Consider the following 6,286-nt stretch of genomic DNA (forward strand, 5'->3'; position numbering starts at 1 on the left):
AGCCCCCATCGACAGGCGTCCGGTGGTGTCTGCTGACGAATGGCTACCGGGGTGCTTGATTAAACGAACGTGGAAAGACACGGAGACAGCGGGAGGAGAGGGAGATAGGACAAGAACTGACACAGACGCCTCGCGTCCATCGGCGCCCATCGACAGGCGTCCGGTAGTGTCTGCCGACGAATGGCTACCGGGGTGCTTGATTAGACAAACGTGGAGAGACACGGGGACAGCGGGAGGAGAGGGAGATAGGACAGAAGCTGACACAGACGCCTCGCTTCCATCAGCCCCCATCGACAGGCGTCCGGTGGTGCCTGCCGACGAATGGCTACCGGGGTGCTTGATTAAACCTAATTGGGGAGCCGAGGGAGCACCGGGGGGAGAGAGGAGCAGGACAGAAGCTGATGCAGACATGCAGAAGTTAACGGAGCAGTTGCAGCGTATGCGCGGTCCATCAGCGGCTGCGCACTCGCCAGAGCGACAGGATGTGGGCACAACGAGGGCGGGGGGTGAAGGAGAATGGAAAGAACAACAGGACATGGGGAGAGGTGGTAGTCAAGACAACCCAGACAGTCAAGGCCACTCAGAACTTAGCTCAGACTTGCGCAAGGTGCTCGAGGTGCTGCAACGATTGGAGGAAGAAGTTGGGAGGCAGAAACGTATAGTGCAGCAAGGGGGTGGGAAGCGAAGCAGTGACACAATCCAGCTGCCCAATTGGGACCTTGTTGCTAAAGATGTGTTGCTATCTGGTTTGGCCGTCCGCCCGGGAGCAGCGGTACAGGTGTTCCCTGTGACTATAACCGCAGCGGGGATGGAGTGGCGGCCTTGGGATGCTAAAGTGATTACACAATTGATTAAAACAAAGGCAGAACACGGCCTGAATCACCCGCTCACGCAGGCAATGCTTGATAACCTGTTGGGTGCAGGTCCGGCCACCCCGGCGGACTGTCGCCAATTAGCGCAGATGATTTTAACACAGACTGAGAATGTCCTGTGGAAAGAGCAGTGGGAGAGTAGGCTACATCAAACGTTGATACAGGCGACACAAGATTCACAGAGCCCCCTCAGGCACTCCACTTTGGGGCGCTTGAAAGGGTCTGATGCAGGGCTAACCGCCCAACAGCAAGCGGCCGGTCTACGGACTGCAGAATTGAACGCCACAGCGCGGGCAGCCCGTGAAGCGTTCAATGATCTGCAGCGTTATGTGAAACCCCCCGAACCATGGACACAGGTGAAGCAAGGATTAACGGAAAATTTTGCCGATTTTTGCAACCGTTTGCAGGCCTCCCTAGAATCGGCAGCAACCTTGCCGGGGGAGGCCAAGAACGCAATTATGCTGGAGTGTATTCGTCAGCAGGGCAATGAGCAGACTAAGAGCGCACTACTCACGGCGCCAAAAGGAGCGTCGATAGGGGCAACCATAAAGCATGTCTTGGAGCATGCCCAGAATGTGCCGTCCGGAGTAACTTTTCCTCACAAATGCATAGTGCATTTGTGCCCCACTCTAGTGTGCTAGCGGCCATGATAACAAAGATGTGGACGGCCGCTCTGCGTATGTTCGGTACCGAACCCTCCACTCTCTGGCTCCCGTATAAAACCCAGTGCTGGGAGGAGCAATTATGCAACCAAAAAAAAAAAAAAAAAAAAAAAAAATAGTGCTAGCTTTAGAAGGATACCCTGGGAAGATACGATGTGGGCCAACGCTCCAAGGTTGGACTCACTTGCGCATTATTCACCCATCCGCGTCAGTCCGAGTACTGACGCGACCTCAACCAGGCCTGACAGTCTTTACAGATGCCTCGTCACAAACGGGCCGAGCGGTAGTAGTATGGCAAGACAAGGGTGAATGGCAGTCTGTTTCTGCCCAAGATACCGCTCAATCAGTACAATTTTTGGAGGCAAAAGCCGTGTGCCTGGCTCTCGACTTACCGTATGAGGGCCATGTAAACATTGTCACAGATTCTATGTTTGTCTTTAAGCTCCTGGCCTCCATGGCCACGCCCGGCTGGGCGGGCACGGATATTGCCTGTATGCTTGAGAACCATCTACAGGATCGCGGAAGTACTGTGTCCATATTACATGTAAAGAGCCATACCAATGTCCCTGGATACTACCAAAGGGGTAATGCAGTGGCAGACCAAGCCGCGACGCGGGTGTACACCCTTCAGGACACGCGCGCACTCCATGACCACTTTCACATAGGTGCACGTGGACTAGCCAAATCGTGCAGCATTTCCATTTCAGACGCAAGAGCAGTGGTAGCCACCTGCCCATACTGTCAACATAGCCCTTTGTGGGGGGCGGGAGTTAACCCTCGAGGTCTACAGCCTAACCAGATCTGGCAAACTGACTTTACCTGGCATGCGCCCTTCCAACCGCAAGCGTGGCTTGCCGTCACCATTGATATGGCCAGCACATACCTTGTGGCTACCTGTCACCGTAAAGCAACCGCCAAAGCCGCACAATCTCATTGGGAAACAACAATCGCTGTCTTGGGACTTCCTGAGGTCATCAAAACAGACAATGGAGCTGCATTTGTTGCTCATAGTACCCGGGAGTGTGCCAACAAATGGGGCATCCAATTAAAACAGGGAATTCCATATAACAGCCAAGGTCAGGCCATAGTTGAACATACCCATCAAGTTCTGAAGCAACGCTTACGGGCGCTTGGGGAGGGGGACGGATTGGGCATAGGTGGGAAACGTGTCCCCTTACCCCTCCAGGCCAACCTTTTAGCTCGCGCACTATTTGGCCTGAATCATTTTGTGCGCGGGGAAAATCGAAATGCTCCGGTCGACAAACATTGGGCCAAAGCAGCGGTGGAAGACGGCCCTCCAGTCAGGGTTCGAGATCCTGAGTCAGGGGTCTGGGAGGATGGTTGGACCTTTATAACAGGAGGAAGAGGATACGCGGCGATCCGCAAGGGAGAGGCAATACGCTGGGTACCAGCGCGGTGGATACGTCCTGATGTCCATCAATAATACTCACCTTAGTTCTCAAGTGTCTTTTGCAGGTTCTGTAAGGAGGAAATACGTTCTTGTGACCGGCTGATATCATGAGAGCAGCGTCGCGGGAAAGAGAATGATGCCGAGTTCACAAGGATTGGGAGTTGCTATGCACGCTTAGCTTTGCTTTAGGGCTTTCACACTGGCTTGAGAATTACAAGGCTGCAGCCCGCTTACAGCACTGGCATCCCTGGCCTTGCCGCATGTGTACGCAGCTTGCGGCGTACAATTAATGAGTTACGGCGTCCTCACTCTGGGTATCAACGTCTCCTGATGATTCAAGAAACAACGACTGTATTGTAGCATGGAGAGGGGGACTTGTGGTAGGCGAAACGGGGCACTGCGGAAGATCACGGGATGTGACGTCATGACGAGGCAGGGCTAAGACAGGAAGAGACAGTGCGAGCGCGTATATAAAGAATTGTAACGACGCAATAAACGCCATTTGCCGCATCCTCCTGAGGGAGTCAGTGTGGAGTGGCCCAGGGGCGGGCGGGGTTGCGGGCTCCTGACCTCACCTGAACTCTGGGTATTGTTGCGATGGCAACAGGTCCCAACCACCCTCACGAAGGCCCATAAAACCCCCTTTGTAGCCCCCCAACCCTCCAGAAGGCCCCCCAAACCTGCAGCACTCGGGGTGGGGGGCAGCAGCCTATTTCTCCCCCTTCCCCTAGGACAGCGAGATCTGGGTGTTTATTTGCCCCAGGGATGGTTGTTTGCCATGGGGGGGGGGCTATATTTACCCCCGCTCCGCGCCAATGCCGCTCTCCCCCACAGCCTCACCCCAACATCAACCCATGATGTACGCCAAAACCCTGCTGCAGCTGGGCATGATGTGACCCCCCCCGAGATGACACGACCCCCTCGAGGTCACAACACCCCCCGGGGGTGACACCTTCCCCCCCTGCCGGGTGTCTCCCCTCCCCCAATGGCTTTTAATACGCTGGATTGTATTTATTCCCTCCCCACCTGCTGGGGGGGCACTGGTGGGGGTGGGGGTGCCCCACCAATGGAGGGGAGGGGCAGGGGGGACCGTCTAGGGGGCACTGGCTCAGGAACTGCCCCCCTGGTCTGGCCCCCACTTTACTGTCTGTAATTAAAGATGTTAAAATAAAGTAATTATTGGAAGCCTCGCGGGGGGCCCAGCGTCCGAGGAGGTGTGGGGACGGGGGAGGGTGTGGCGCTGCTGGCCACAGACACCTGGGTCCTCTGTACGAGTGCAGGGGAGGGCCGGGGCGGCATGCCCGGATGCCTGGGACCATCCCAGACACCTGAGTCCCTTGGAGAACTGGGTTGTCCTGGACTTCTTGCGTTGCCTGGACTCCTGGGCACCTCGGACGCCTGGGCCCCTTGCTCACCCGGGGGAGTGGAGTTCGGGGGGGGGTTCAGCGTGGGAGCCCCGGACGCCTGGGTCTCCTCTCTGTGGGGGAGAGCAGGGGGTGAGAAGGGCCACCCGGATGCCTGGGTCCCCAAAGGGGCAGTGATAGAACTGAGACTCATGGCTGGATCTGATTGATCATGTCAAATAAAATATTGAATCAGCAACAAGTTTCTATTGCTTAAACCGTGGAACAAGAAGCTGCTCTGGGTCCTACTTGTGCTCCCAGCCAAGAGGCACCTTATCGCTTGCAACAAAACTTAAAAAAAAAAAACATAGAAATCTTGACTTTTGCTGCTCCTCACTGGCGCCTTCCAACGATCAAAAAGAGAACGGATCATTTTTATCCTTCCAACGCATATGGGAAACGCCCTCTCGGTCACTGCTGGCAGGGCTCGGCGGCCGCTTCTGCTTCGGAGAGCACGGTTTAATTTAATCTAGAGGGGATTTAGCGAAATGCTAAAATGCGACATTGATCTCTAGGCGAGAGGCTGCTTTTTAAGCATGGGGGAAAGCTTGTTCTGCGACGCGTGTTTGGTCTTTGGTGGAAAGCTTGAAGCAGATGGGAACAAAAAAAGGGAATAAATCATTTCTACTCACGTTAGACCGATGCTTTTCCAAAATCCTAAGGACTGTGAGTCATGGAAACTTCCTCAAATCTTTGCTGCATTGTAGTGTTTTCATATCGGATTTAAAAATGCTGTAAAACGAGGGGATTTTTGTTTACATGTAAGCAGTGGGATGAAGACGAGCAGATTGGCGGAGACCTACTCGGTGACCATGAGCGTGTTGAGGGCGGTTCCATCTTGGCAGCCCTTGGTGGGCATGGCTGCTGCTAGGAGAAGCTTGGAGGCAACGTGAGCAAAAAAAAAAAAAAAAAAAAAAAGAGAACAAAGAAAGAAAAAAGAAAAGAAAGAAAAGAAACACATTTCCAAGACATTTCATGGGACGTTGAGATCCTCGGGCTGAAGGAGATGCTGCTCCGTGGTGTTGATCCCACCTCTCCAAATGCAAAGGACCGGGGAGATGTTCACCCAAGGAGACCACCAGTGGTACCACCACACCTCACCAGCTGCAGCAGAAAACAGCCCAAGGCAGCTGCAGGAAACGGAGGCAAGTAGGAGTCCATTGCCCAGGTCTCCACAAACAGGACTTGCACCAGATGAGAGCAGAAGAGGGGAAACGGGCGTTTGCAACGGCTCTCAATCATGAACGAACGACTCCAACCAGAGAAGACCATATTGTCTCCATGAATTGTGCAAGATTCCCACTCCCAAGTTTAGGTAGGATTTCCATCTTTACGTACTTCAGCCATAACCTCCGTGAGTTCAGCAACTTGTGGAAAATGGCAGGAAGTGGTGAGGAACAATGGAAAGGGTGGAAAATATTGGAAGACGAGGCAAAAGCAATGGAAAAATGTATAAAGAGGCAGAAAACAGGGAAAATGATGGAAATTGGGATGAAACCCCCAAAGCAGTGGAAAACACAAAAATACTACAAAATCACCTGCAAAATAAATGCCAAAAATCCCATTTAAAAAATAAAAAAACTTCAGCACAATGTCTCCTACAAAATAAAAGCTACTAAAAAGCCCCACAGAGAATGCACAAATAGCAGAAAACAGTAGAAGAATGCCAAAAAGTTGGAAATGTGAAAAGTGAAAGTAGAGAGAGCTTGAGAGAAAACAATAGCAAATGAAGTAGAAGAGAAAGAGAGATTAAAAACCCCAATATATTCAACAGAAGGCTGAGTATGCATACAGAAGATCAGAAAATGTTTTAAAAAGACACAAAAAAGGTGGATGCAATGACACAGAATGGAAAGAAAAGCAACACAAGTGTGAAAAGCACATGAAAAAGAAAAGGAATGATCATAAAGCAGAGGGAAAGAGCAGAAAATGGTAAAG

The sequence above is a fragment of the Rhea pennata genome, unplaced genomic scaffold, assembly GCF_028389875.1.
Source record: "Rhea pennata isolate bPtePen1 unplaced genomic scaffold, bPtePen1.pri scaffold_32, whole genome shotgun sequence".
NCBI lineage: Eukaryota > Metazoa > Chordata > Aves > Rheiformes > Rheidae > Rhea > Rhea pennata.